Below are 14,614 nucleotides of genomic sequence, written 5' to 3' on the forward strand. Positions count from 1 at the left end.
GCCCAGAGTCACCAGGGTCACAGAAGTAGCCTGAAGGTTGCAATCCTGTTTTTCAAACTGATTTGACAGCAAAATTATTTTTCAATACCATTTTGTTTGAAAGCCTCATACACAAAGACTCGAAAGTAGAACCACTCTAGTGAAGCTGGGTTGGGCAGCCTGGCAAACCTTGCCTCTCCAGCCTCATCCTCCACGGCCCCAAGGAATAGGGCTCCACAGAGGAGAGTTTACAAACCACTGGAGCAGACAAGCTCTTGCAGGTTTCCTCTATTGCTAAAGTTCTCTTTCCAGGAGCACAATTTTACAATTTTAAATATTCATATAAGTTTGGTGTTGATTCTTTTAGAATTTATTAATAATTATGTGAGCTGTATTTGACTCCAAATCCTCCAATTTTAATGCTTTTCCTTAAGGACAAATATTCCTCTGCATTAAAATGCATCTTCTACAAGTATATTAAAACAAAACGTGAAGGCCTTCATCTTGATTCATGATGTGTAGGTTTGGATACTAAGTGTGCCAATTAAAAACAACACCGGCAAATACCTACGGAGCACCAACAAATGCTCCGGAGCAGCGGCAAACACTCATGGACCACCAGCAAACACTTAGAGAGCACCACTCTGCATGGAAGGCACTATGCTGGGTGCCCTGGGGAGACAAAGCTGAGGAGGCTCTCAGAGCTCCTAATCTAATGTGGACAGGTACGGCTACAGCCCACAAGGCAGAAGAAGATGGACATTGTGATAAAGGTAAAGGGAGATGCGAGGAAGTAAAGGAACAGAAGCCTTGAACTCGAACTGGAGGCTTGTGAGGACTCACAGAGGAGCGGGCATTTAGCTAGATCTTAAGGGATGAACTGAAATTCTGACAGTTGGAGAAGCACAAAAAACTACACAGTGCAAGAAAACAGTGAGCAGAGGTTGGAGGGATGGGTCTGCAGGGCTGCAGACCCAGGAGGGTGCTTTGAAGATGAGGAAAAGCAGGTCCACACTTCTGTTCAGTCTCTGAGGGGTGGGACCTAGAGGATAACTGACAAGATCTGGACTTTACAGACATGTAGAGCCAACTGAGAGCTCTGAGCTGGTAAGTCACATGACTGGATTTCCATTTTAGGAAGGTCTCTCCAGTAGGCAGGTCAAAAGTACATCACAGACAGGAGAAGGGAGAACGGAGACTGCGAGACCAGGGGCTGCTTCATAGCAATGACCTCCCCAAGCTCCTGCCCCTCAGTTCACTCTTGAAACGCCTGGCAACCCGAATGCCTCTTCCCTCTGTCCTGTCACCCTTCACCACAACCCTCACAGGGATTCAACCAGCAAGTCTGTGGTAATGACTTCCAACCACACCCTGGACCCAGATCTACAGTTTTCTTCAAAATGATGTGGCCATCGTTAGTTTTCAGCAAATCTCCCCGGAGCCCCACAGCTGCCTCACAGTGAAGCTCTTACGTTCTACACACTGAGATGTTCAAACCAGAAGCTGAGATTTCTCCTTTTCCTTCACGTGGCTTTAGTCACCACATCCTAGTTTCTTCTATGTTTGGGTTGGATTACTGCACACCCTCCTAGTCTTATTTCTTCTAGTACTGCTTTTTCCCAGTCTTTTCAGAGATCCTACAATGAGCTTTTGAAACAACCAACTTGATCATATCATCCTCCATGCTTTAAACCCTTTGATGACTCCCCACCAGCTTCAGGATAAAATCCACCTCCTTGACACATGACACAAAGACCTTCTTGATCCTGTCCACTTGCTCAGGGTCAGCTCTCTCTCTCTTTACCTTTGTCCGGTCGTGATGAAGAATTTGTGGTGGCCCAAGTGGACCGTGCCTTACTGTGTATCTATTCAGTTGGCCCGGGGGCCCCTCCTCCCATGAAACTCAATTTAGAAATCGGCTCCTCTGGAGAGCCTTTCCTGACCTCATTAAGCTTAGGTCAGGGGCCATTTCTAGTTGCTGTCCTAGCATTTCCTGTAGAACTCTATCAAAACACTTATATTACTATGCTGCAAAAAACCCTGATGTTTGACTATTTGCCTGCTCTTTTGAGAGAGAATTCCTTGAAGTTGAAGGTAAATGATGATTTCATTAACACATTGGAGTACAGGAAGAAAAACCAGGTTTTAAAAAACACATTTGGTTTTGGGCATATGGGACAAGAGATTCCAGAATAAACTCTACATGAAAATTTCTAGTAGGTAGTTACAAATACACTTGGGGAATTCAGAACAGGAGCCAGGGTTACATATATAGAATTTGATACATCTGAAATACCAAAGTAATATTTGAAACTATGGCGTAGAAGGGCTAATCCAGAAAAAATATGTTAGGGAAAAATGAAGAAAAAAGATGCAGCATTATCTTGGTGAGGGCGGTATTACAGCGGGAGGCAAAGCCAGAGGATGAGAGAGAAACAGGAGAGGCAAGTGAAGGAAAGGAGAGAAAGGGCAGAGGCAATGGTGTCAGTGACCCAGAACACCGGGGTCTAGAGGACTTCTTTACAAGGTCTGTACACTGTCGGCTTGGCCCTTCCCTCCATCCTGTGCTTCATCCCTTGTCCCTCCCCGCTGTGACCAGCTGGTTTGACCAGCTTCTCTGAAGAGCATTTCTGGCCACGTTAGGGCTTGCACACATGCTGTTTCTAATGCCTCAAATGTATCCTCCTGCCTACCTGGCCCCCTTATAAGAACCAACTCACCCAGTTCTCACCAGAGGACTCATACTTTCCCTTCACTGTCTTTTTATTGCTTAAATGTTTAGTTTTGTGATGTATTAATTACAGTTACTTTCACTCATTAGACTGTAAGTTTTATAAGTGCTTGGGATATTTCTGTTTAATTCACCATTATACTGTGCAGACCACATTCCACAGTGCCTGGATAAACAGCAGACATCCAATGTATACACATTAAATGAATAAATAATCGAGGATAAGTGTGGGCTGGAAGAATGTGGGAGGGAAATGACCACAAACACAGTGGAGAGGTCAGCCACAGACAGGAAGGGCACTTCTGTCTTTGAGATCTGCAAGTGGCTGCAGAAGGAAGGTGAAATCACAGAAATACAGAGAAAGCAGGGATGAGAGGTGGAGGGGATTCCTGCTGCATGACTGCTCTTCAAGAAGTCGACTTGGAGTAGGAGGTTAGAAATCTGAGGGACGTGCACATGATTCTGACAAGGCCCTGCAAAGACTGACGTAGAGAGCCAGGAAGAACAACAAGATGCTCCAGGCTGCAGGGAGGCTGGGAATGACGAACACAACAGAGGGACAACCAATACAATTACGGGCTCTTCTTTAGCAATGATAAAATGCCAGAGAAGAAAGGAGAACAACGTCCCCAGGCCCGGGGACTGTTAAGAATGCCAAGTCACACACTCCAACTGCTGTGTGCGTGTGTCTGGCAACAAATTGCTAAGTAATCGCTGTTTCTATGCATTTGTTTCCTGGTGGTCAAAGTGACCTGGTTTGGGGAGAGTGAGAACTGACTGCGGATAACCAAGAACGCAGGAAATATTAGAATGCTACCCCCACCACTTTTAAATTCCTGTAAACTGAAGAGTCATTTGGGTCATGCACTTTCTCTATGGGACCAAACTATTCCCTAGTGATGGGAGATTAGGGAAACCGGAGAGACTGAAGGAGACCTGACAGTTTCATGAAGCCCACTGCTGCCTTTGTGTACTGCTGAGCATCTGCCTGCGTGCAAGACCCTCACTGCGGATGTGGGGGCACAGGGCTCAGGTCCGACTTGGAAGATTAATAAATGCCTCAGTGCAGCTGCTCCTATTTGTTTGCCTGATCCTTCCTCCACTTGATAAACACTTACTGAACACCTGCTTTGTGCTAGATGCTGGAAATTCAATTTTGAACAAGACACAGTCCCTGTCTTCAAGGAACTTTTATTTCCACCCAAAGAAGAACAAAGGAATAGAAGAAAAAAGCGAAATGCGTGAGCCATGCTAGAAGTAGCGAGCTGCACTTTTCCTTTTAACTCAACTTCTTTTGCCTGACCTTTCCTTCTTCATCTTTATTATAAAGACCGACAGGTTATGAAACAACTATGTACTTTTAAATAAAGTTTCAAAATACAGCTGATCCTCATTATCTGTGGATTCTGTATTTGCAAGTTCACCTACTCACTAAAACTTACTTGTCATCCCCAAAACGATACTCATGGTGCTTTCACAGTCATTTGAATACATGCACACATGCAGAGTGGTGAAAAAATTGAGTTGCCCAATGCACACATTCCCAGCTGGGGCTGAAACATAAGAAACTTCTAATGCTTCTGCATGTTTCTAATGTTCTGCCTTATTGTTTCAGCTCTTACGCTATAAACAAGTGTCCTTGTTGTGGTCTATTTAGTGCCATGTTTTTCTCATCTTTGTGCCTTTTGTTGGTGACTTTGCTGTTTAAAATGGTCCCTATACATAGCGTTGAAGTGCTGTCTAGTGTGACTAAGTGCAAGAAGGCTGACATGCTTACAGATAAAATGCTGTGTTAGTTGTTTAGGCACAAGTTATAGTGCTGCTGGGTATGCACCCAACTGTAATGAATCGACAATATATACTACATAAAGCGTCTTTAAACAGAAACGCACATACAACAAGGTTACGTACTGATTGGTTGATGAAAACGTAGTGACCAGGCGCTCACAGGAACCTAACTCTGTACTTCTCCTAGGAGCACTGGTTCCGTACTCACTAATTCAGTGTTCACAGTGAATCTACAGTACAGAACTACTACGAAGAACAGGAATTGACTATGTTCTTCAGTATGGCTTCCGTGCATCAACCAAATTACTATTTTACTGTTCTCAGTTGCTACCTCCTCCAAGCTTATTCCTGACATATCTATCCAGTTTTGGAAGCTCTATCTCAATCAAATCACAACCATTTACCAAGAATATCTTCTATGTAAAGTGCTAAGGTGGGGGCTTTGGGGGGAATGAGACTATTGGCAGTTGGTTCCCATTGGTCTCATGGAGGTATGTGGAAGGAACGGCTTATGACTGCTCCACAGTCAGGTCGACTGGAGCTTTACATCTAGAGATCGAGGGCCTGAAGTAGATCCATTTCTCCTCCAACGAGGTTTGAAGAGCCTTCTCTACAAAGTTACACAACTGCGGCCACAAAGGAGGCTTTTAGGAATATAAAGGAGGACCTCCCAAAGACCAGCACATTTGGGGTAGGGTCTTGGCACTGGTATTTTTACACAAGAGCCCAAGGTGACTCTAAGGCCTGGCAGCTTGAGAACTATTAATCTGGCATATACCAAACTGGCAATTCGTGGGGTAGCTGAGCTCAGGACCGATTTCAGACTTCTCTGTCTGAAGCTGACACAGCGAGTACAGCGTAGCAGCCAATAAGCACATTTGCTGTGACCCCATCTCTTCCCTTTCTTGCCTTCTGACCTCCCTCTGGTTTGAATCTTGATTCTTATCAACCCTACTCATCAAGCACTTCAATCTTCCTCTCAACAAACAATATTAAACAGACACGGTGACGCAGAGGCTCATAATTTCTCGAGGGCAAATATATGCATAAATAACTTGGCATCGAGGTAGCAGTGATAAATACGCTAAGAGATAAACAAAATGCTATGAGATTATGTGAGAAAAGAGATTTCTCTGACTGAGGGGATTTCTGGCCAGTCTGTCTGCAGCCCAATTTAAGCAAGTGACTCCTTCTACCTCATCATCTGAATATCTGTATATATTTATATTGCTTTAAACTTATGTACAAAAAAGTTCAGTGAAAGAGAGAAAAAGCAAATTTTCTAATATGTTGAAAAAGAGCTTTCATTGTATGCATGGCTCATGTGGATAAAGAGACATTGAAATAAAAACCATTCTTTCCTTTTTATGACAACTACAGGAGAACCACGTTTGAATTGGAGATTATGACCACATTACTGGGACTGCTAAGCAGGAATGAGAACATCAGCAGTTAATTTTCCTCGGTTTACATAAAGATGAGCAGACAGCTAATTTCTCAAGCAAAGGAAATAAACAGTAGTCAAGATATCTCAATTTAATTAAGAGACATTATATATACATCATGATGAGCTTCAGTTAGCTGGACACATCTTTACGTGAAACTACTGTTTTTTTGCTTTTTTTTGAGGAAGATTAGCCCTGAGCTAACATCTGCTGCCAATCCTCTTTTTGCTGAGGAAGACTGGCCCTGAGCTAACATCCGTGCCCATCTTCCTCTATTTTATATGTGGGACACCTACCACAGCTTGGCTTGCCAAGTGGTGCCATGTCCACACCCGGGATCCGAACCAGTGAACCCTGGGCAGCCAAAGCGGAAAGTGCAAACTTAACTGCTGCGCCACCAGGCTGGCCCCACAACTACCGTTTTTAAGTAGGATATCTATAACCCCAACACCACTATTTATATACTTGCAGGTAATGGAAAATGACGGCAACATTCTATTAACAGGACCTTAAAATAAGAATTATAATTTAAGGAAAACACACGTATCCTAAAATATATATAACATATGTAATATTATATATTATATAGTTTTCTACCAAAACAAACAATAGCTCTCAACCTTGGGTGGGGGGTCCCCGGGGGAAATTTGGCAATGTCTGGAAGACATTTTTGATTGTCACAACTGGAGGGGGTTAGTGCTTCTGGCCTCTAGTAGATCGAGGCCAGGGATGCTGCTAAATATCCTATAATGTACGACATATTCCTCCCAAACAAAGAATTATCTAGCCCAAAATGCCAATAGTGCCAACGTTGAGGAACCCTGGAGTGTTCGACAAAAGAAGAGGATAGCAGAGTCAGGAGATCAGAGAACTTCCAAAAATAGGTCATGCTGATTGTCAAGTCAAAAGAGAGGGTGACTCATAATAATTCTGCCACTATCTAAAGGACAGTTCACAACTAGGAATGATTGGTGGGGAGTTCTCCCAATAACATCTTTCACACTTTAGATTTAAAATAGATTACTGGAGGGACGTTACTGCTATTTAGGTTAACCTTTGAATAATATCATCATGGACACAGACATCATCCTATCGTATCAAACTACCTTAAAGTCACTGTCAGGGAGAGTACCGGGCCATGTGGAACATTGGTCTGACCCAGTACAGCATCCCTTACTCTATACTTTTACGTACATTCAACATCCAAAGATTAAAATCTATGCCTGCCTTCTCAGAGTCATGAAAGAATGTCCTACAAATACTTAACAGTTACTGAAACAGTTATGAAATCTTTATTGAGAATTTATTTAACTCTCTCAATTGAATTTTCATGGAAGATCTGTACAAGAAAATGAGATGTGACAGAGGCTGGGCTCAGAGACTCAGATCAGCTGAAGAATTAGTGGGTTGCTAAATTGGGAAACAATATCACCCTTCTGTTATACTGTATAAGTTTTAAGTAATGGGAGTTGGAAGACCTCAAGGAAATGACAGGCTCCCCAAACTCAGTTTTGGGGTGGAGACTCTGGGGGTTACTTCAGAACCACTGGCGACTACCCAGGCCCTGCTCCCAGGCTGCATCAACTGAGAAGGCAAGCAGCCTGTGGGGCTTCCCTCTGTCAAGGGAGAGGGGTCCTGGAGACACGGAGGGGAACCACCCAACGTGGCAAGTACCAGAGCTGCTGAGGAGCCCGTGTCAGGTCCAATGGCCGAGGCACGCGTATGAAAGGAGCATGAGCAGCCACACTGGTCACGGGCTCCTTCAGCAGAGCGCAGCTCTCACGGGCTCCTTCAGCAGAGCGCAGCTCTCATGGGCTCCGGCAGGGTACGAGACTCTGAGGCTTTCTGAGTCTCTGGGGAGAACACTCACGGACGTGACTGGGGTGGAATCTGTGGGTGTGAGGTGACTCACACTGGCTTTGCTGTCACACCATCAGGGTTCCATTTAATCTCTTTGCAGGACATGTTATATCTTCAGACTAATGGATATTTTTCAAAAGTAAATAACAGTTTTTGAAATTAGTATTTTTTCCTCAAAATATTTATAAGTTATGGGAACAGATCAGGGGAGAAAAGAAATATATATCAGTTTTGTCCACACTGAGATTCCTTATGGGACACAAAGAAGTACTTTAGCTTTAATTTACTTATTAGTTAAGATTTTGATTTAGTTCTCTTCAGATAAAGGAAGAAAACTTCAAATACTCCTAAAATTTTAAAGCAAATCCAAGTGTAAATTATTTCTTATCGATTTAATATAACAAATTAGAAATAACTGCACTTTCTTCGATAAACAAAATTACTAAAATAAGGTATAAGTTGACAGTATTCTTTAGCAATAAGAAGGAGGCAATAACAATTAGGATTGGATTTTCCATGACTTAGTGTACATTAACTAACTTCCAGGTGTTTGGAAAATCTGCTTCAGCATAACCACCATCTATTAGAAATTTGTTGCTGTACTTAACACAGTAGTAAAATCATACTATCCCTACAGTCAAGAACAATTCAGATGAACTCCTGGTACAAGGACTAGTAAGTGGAAACAATTTTTTTCTATATGAAGTGATTTTTAAAAATAGTGATATACAAGGGCAATTAATCCAGGCTTTAATGAACTGACTACTTTTGGGATGAAGAGGGTAAACGAAAACTAGATATTTTGTAGACTAAGACAGACACATGCACATTGAAGACCATTTATTTATCGCCTGCTGTTTCTCTGGGAGGTTGACAGGGTTACCAATGTAAAGTTCTGTGTGCGTGTGTGTGTGGCTGGAAGAGGAACTGCTCTGGAGCTATCTGATGCTTCTGGGTTCTCTGTTCTTGTTTTGGATTAGACAAGAACACAGCTGTCCTGAATATAAGTGGAGAGTGTACTCTGGGTCAGCAGCCAGCTCTTCTGAATTAGCAGCTTGCCCTACTGACTCTGCATACTAAGTAAATACTCAAGATAATGAAGACATGAGATATGATGGATATTTTTATCTTGAAATAGTAAAACTAAAAACTATTATTTTTAATGAGTTTTTAGAGAAAGACATAAGCAAAAATATCACAGTAATTTCTTCACATTCACAGAAATAAGCTGACATTCCTGGGAGAAATTATTACTATACATCTGGTGTTTATACAAAAACATACCTGGTTGTGTTGATGTTGAAACATTATAGAAGGTAGAAGGTACTTTTCTACATTGGGTTTTTTTTTTTTTAGAAATAAAAAAAGAAAACTGAGTATTTTCAGAAATTAAAAATACTGGGCACTTCAGGAATTAACAAAAAGAAAATTGGGTATTTCAGTATCTTGAAACTTAAAAAAACAGAACTGCCTGTGCTAATAAGAAAAGACGTCCAAGATATATTGGTGAAAGAAAAAAATCAGAATATTAATTATGATCCTAGTTTCATCAAAACAAAGAATAGACATGAATAAAGATATGCATGTTTACAAACACAGAGAACATTTTTTGCAGGATATGCAAGAAACTACTGGAGTGAACATGAATATTAGGACAGAGGAGTTTTATTTTCCATTTACACTATTCCTTACTGGTTGAATTTTTAAAACTATGAGGATATATTACTTTTATAGTAGAACTTAAAATAATTTAAAAAAAGGAATTTTAACAACTTTCCTCCCCAAATGAATGATATAGGTTAATGCTTAGGCTATCAAAAAATAAAAAAATCTAAAAAAAAAAAAAGGGCAAAACAAAATACAAGTAAACTGAGGTTGCCAGCACTACTTTTCCCAAAGCTTCTGCATTCCTTCCTCCCTGAGGGCAGCAGGTTTCTCCCTTCCATCAGATGCAAGTTCACAGCTCGCTGTGGAGGACGCTGAGGAGGACACCCTCCCATGCCCCATGCCCCATGCCATGGTGTAGGTGAGCACTGATTTGCTCGGGGACTCTGGACTGTTGTGGAGAAAACTAACTCATGCTTGTCCCATCTTCCTGCAGTGGGAGAGGCAAACGCTGCCATCAGCCACTAACATTTCCATGAACGAGATGAAATGCTGGAAGGTACCTGGCACATTTAGTAATACAACAGGTGTGTTCCACTTGGAAGAACTTAGAAGTGTCAGCAGCTGCCAAGCTATTAAAAGGTATAATTTACTTCTTATTCCATTGTTTGAATAGAAATAATTTAAAAAAGAAAGAAAACTATAGAGGTTTCTTTCCTTTTTTCCTAAAAAAGTGTAGAGAATACAATTCTAAAGACTTCACATGAAGAAGGGTACAGTGAAACAAACAGGGATATAAAACACCAGTGTGACACAAAATGTGGCTGGCTGTGCAGGTAACAGCTGCCTGTCTATTTCACTGACTAGCTGGTGGATGAAAAAGGGGACCAGCCTGAGAATGTGGGGGCCAAACTCCTAACCGGGAGTGTCATTCTGAACAAGCCTCTTACGACCATTCTGGATCTCGATTTCCTCATCTATAAAATGAAGGAATTGACTAGAATCATCAGGAATGATCTCTCAGGTCCCCTCCCTGTCACCAGTTCTAGAATTCTATGAACTCAGGACTCCCCCCTCATTTTTGTCACTTACCACAGACTACTTTTCATGTTCTTCTTCTTTTAACACATCTTATATATGATGATAAAAATAAAACTTGCACATGAAGTTAAACATCTGATGGAATTTGTGGTAGGTTTATAAGGCAGGATCTTGATAAACTCAAACCATATATATTCTGATAAAGGAACTAAACCGAAGACACAAGCAATGCCAGGTGCTAAGGAAGCCCAGTCGCGTGTGTCTCAGGGCTGGCTGTTTGCGTCATGACCCAGTGCACCCAAGGCATTGTGATTACCTGGGACAACACTCATGTTCCTCAGGGACTTCTTTTTCCGTAAGCATTGATCATTCTTTATACTTTCCCCCACAGGGAAGTAAAACATTGCCCAACTATATATGTGGTACATTCCCCAAAGGAAAAATATATGTAGGATTTTATTTTAACACATGGATTCAGATAAAGCAGATCAATCATGTTTTTCAATAAAGGAAATCCATGTGTCTTAAACTTTAAAGCCCAATTTGAGCTCCATCTTCTCCATAAGAACTTTTCTACTCCTTTACCCAAATGGATTCTCATCGTCTGCAACTCCCTTCCTTTACTTATGTTTTCAAATGTTTTGCTGTGCATGTTGGCAAGTTCTCTGAGGTCTATTAGAATTAGGTTTCACGCAGCAGTGGGATTAGCCTGAAGCAGACCTCAGGGTTGAGCTGGATATTTGAAGGACTGGTCTGCTGGGATAGAAAATGAAGGCAGATTTAAGCATGGAGACCAGTCTGTGAGAGGAAAAGGCACACAAAGTTAAAAAGTCAACTACAGTCTAGACCAAGACCATGATGCAGTAGTCATCACCTAAGCAGGGAGAGGCACGGGCAGTGAGAAGCAGGGAGTGCTGGCAGCAGGCAGGGGGTCTCTATCCACAGCACACAGGCGCATTAGGAAGAGGAAGGCAACGCCAACTTCACAGCAACCAGGAAGATGCTGAGAGAATTCCTTCTAGCTCGTCTAGTTGAGGCAGAATTAGTTCAAGGCTATTGGACAGGAGCACACAGAGGGGGGAGTTAGGTGACCCCAATTTCAGAGGTCAGCGTGATGCAGAGTCAGAGGTACCAGTAAGCCACTACAAGTAAAGCCTGTGTCTTTCACAGCATCTCACACAGTTCTTGACAGACTACAAACATTGTTACCTGTCACAGTGACTGCCTATGCCAATGTTATAAATGCTTTCATTGCATTAAACACCTTCAGGTTGCATATTTACATTAGCATCTTCCTACATTCTTAAATTTAGTGCATTCCAGACAATGGATAATATTACACATGTAACATTTGCCCATAGTCAAATTGCTTGCCAGTCCTTTCAACTGTATCCCTTGTAGTCCCCATACTGGCATAGTCAACCATCACCATAGATTCTTGCTGTATTTGAAACTGGTATTTTACCAAGAAACATTTTTCTTTCAGTTCTTTGCAGCATAGGCTGTTCATTCTCACATAACCCAACCGTGAGCCATGAGGACTGGAGTTAACACTGGCCTCCTCTTAGCTCTCAGCTGCTGATTTTAGGCTGTTACTCTTTCAAAGCACCCCTCCTTGGGAGCCTTGACACCTGGCAATAATAACCTCTGCTTATCTTTGCAGCTGTTACCTTCAGACCTTGTGGTCACTCTAACACAATGGTTCTCAAAGTTGGCTGCACATTAAAATCACCTGGAAAGCTTTTGCAATCTACCCATTCCAGACCAATTAAATCAATCTCGTGTGGGGACAGGCATCGGCATTGATTTTTTTAATTTTGTAGCTGATATCGATGCAAAGCCAAGGTTGAGACATCTGCTCTAACCAAGAATTAAGAATTCAGCTCTTGGTTCACCAGTGTCTCCTTCATCCCAACTCTTGCAGTCATCCTGGAATTTTACTGTCCAAGAGGACAACCTGCACAACACCCTGGGTGCTGGCTCCTCGGCTAGCCCAGGTCTAATCATGTCCTTCAACTTCACTTCAGCTCTTATACATACTCTGTGAATTTATTCTAACCTCGAGCTGCCTGACATAGGAAATATTAAACAAGCAAAAGAGTTTCTGGCTTTATGCACCACAGTTCAGTCTGTGAACTCCTTTACTGTGTGACACTTTGCTTCTACCTGGGTGTGGGTGGCTTCTGCAACCTTGCAAAGAACCTTGCTTTCTAAGTCTGCCAGTCTTCTCCTGATACCACGTCCTTTCCAATCTGGCTGACCCTCCATGGTGCGTCACTCCAGTGACTCTCTTACCAACGCTATCAAGTCTCCCACCCTCTTGTCCTCTCTCACACCCACAACAACTCCAATTACGTATCAAACCAAGTCTGCCTTCTCCACGGCTATGCCCTAGGTGCCGAGCACTAATGAAGAAAAGCTCCAACTACACAGAATTATGCCACCTACACTTTTATGGTATCCAAGCAGCAGCTCTGAGAACTACTCAGGAATCTCTTTCTATGTCCCAAACGAGCTCCTGCTCCCTCCGTCCTTACAGGTATTCTAACGGTCACTATTCTTCTTCCCAGCTCACTCCTCTGACTCTTGCATTTGAAGTGGATTTTCCTTTCTGTTTTGGAGAACATAAAGATATCCTTAATTTCTAGACTTCCACTCTATCAACTTATCTGCATCCTCATGCACATGTACCTGTCACAGAGGGGTACTGCTCTAGGCTCAACACCGCTGACATTTTTGGCCAGATAATTCTTTGTTGAGGGGGGCTGTCATTTGCATTATAAGACTTTTAGCAACATCCGTGATCTCTAGCCAGTAGATGCCAGTAATATCCCCCGTCTTTGCAGTTGAGATGACCAAAAATACCTGCACACACTGCCAAGGGTCTCCTGGGAGGCAAAAATCACCCTTAGTCTGAGATCCGCTGCTCCAACCCGAGACTAATCTATTAACCTGTCTTTCTGATAAAAACTTCCTGCTTCCTCCAAGATCCATGTGTGTTTTCTTTACCTATCTTCACCCTGGACCTGTCCATTGGCTTTGTCTCCTTAGTATATAATTTTGTGTGTCACTCCAACACTTAAAAAGTTATTCCCTCCAGCCACCGCTTGACCATTTTTTACTTTGAGTGAAGTTCTGGGACTGACTTCCATGAATTTACTTGCTGAGGCCCATTCTACTCTTCAATCCTGTTATACCGGTATCAATCCTGAATACCAGTGCAAAGGGGCCCGGGCCCTCCTGATTGCCTTGTGCTTAGGCAACCAAACTGACTGCCTGTTTCTGACACTACTGACTATACCCTCCTTGAACCTTTCTTCTTCCTTGGCTTCCAGGACATGTCTTTTTCCTGGCTTCTTCCTTCCCCTTCAATTATTCTTAATCTTCTCCTCTTCCTTTGACTGTCCCTTAAGTACCAGCATCCAACTGGGAATCTGTCCTTGGCCGCCTTCTCTCAGAACTCTACAACATCTTTTCTGGGTTATCTCCTTCACTGCAAGCTTCAACTCTAGGGGTATAACACGGTGAATACACTAACTCCTCCCCATTTTATTTTGAAGCCCTACCTTCTCTGGAATTCCAATCCTGCACTTCTGGTTCCTTAGTGATGATTATTTCTACCTGGGGGCCCTACAGACACTACTAACAAACCAAGGTAACCAAAACGGAACTCATCACACGCTACTCCCCACCATTCCTTGTCTCCATCTCCTCCAATCTTCCTCTTTCACTATTTCTGCAGTACCACTACCTGTTCAGTTGTATAATAAGCCAGGGCCCTGAGCACAGTCCTAGATGCCAACCTCTCTGAACATGTCCAGTCAATCACAAAATCCTGTCAGTTATATCTTATGACCCCTCCCCTCCAATCCCACTAGTTCAAGCTTTTATATTTTATGTCAATGGATTCCTAACTAATTTCCCTGCCCCGGGTCTTAGCCACCTCTAATCCAACCACTATGCTGTCACTAGAATGACATTTTTACATGGAAATCTGTACATGTCACTCCCTGGATTACCTTCTCCAGGGGATCCTTTTTGTCTGAAGGATACAATCCAAGCATCTGAGGAGAGTACACAAGGTTCCCCATGGCCCGGCTCCTGCACTTCTCCTGTCCTTCTCTCCATTAGACCCTATGCTCCCCAAACTCAGCTACACCATGTC

The 14,614-nt window shown here is 42.6% G+C and overlaps 1 protein-coding gene across 48 annotated transcripts in view; it reads right to left on the bottom strand.

The window, feature by feature from the left end:
• Positions 1 to 14,614, bottom strand: part of AHI1 (Abelson helper integration site 1) — a 180,137-nt gene that overhangs the window by 21,272 nt on the left and 144,251 nt on the right. The window lies entirely within an intron of this gene.

The sequence above is a fragment of the Equus przewalskii genome, chromosome 9 (genome assembly GCF_037783145.1).
Source record: "Equus przewalskii isolate Varuska chromosome 9, EquPr2, whole genome shotgun sequence".
Taxonomy (NCBI): Eukaryota; Metazoa; Chordata; class Mammalia; order Perissodactyla; family Equidae; genus Equus; species Equus przewalskii.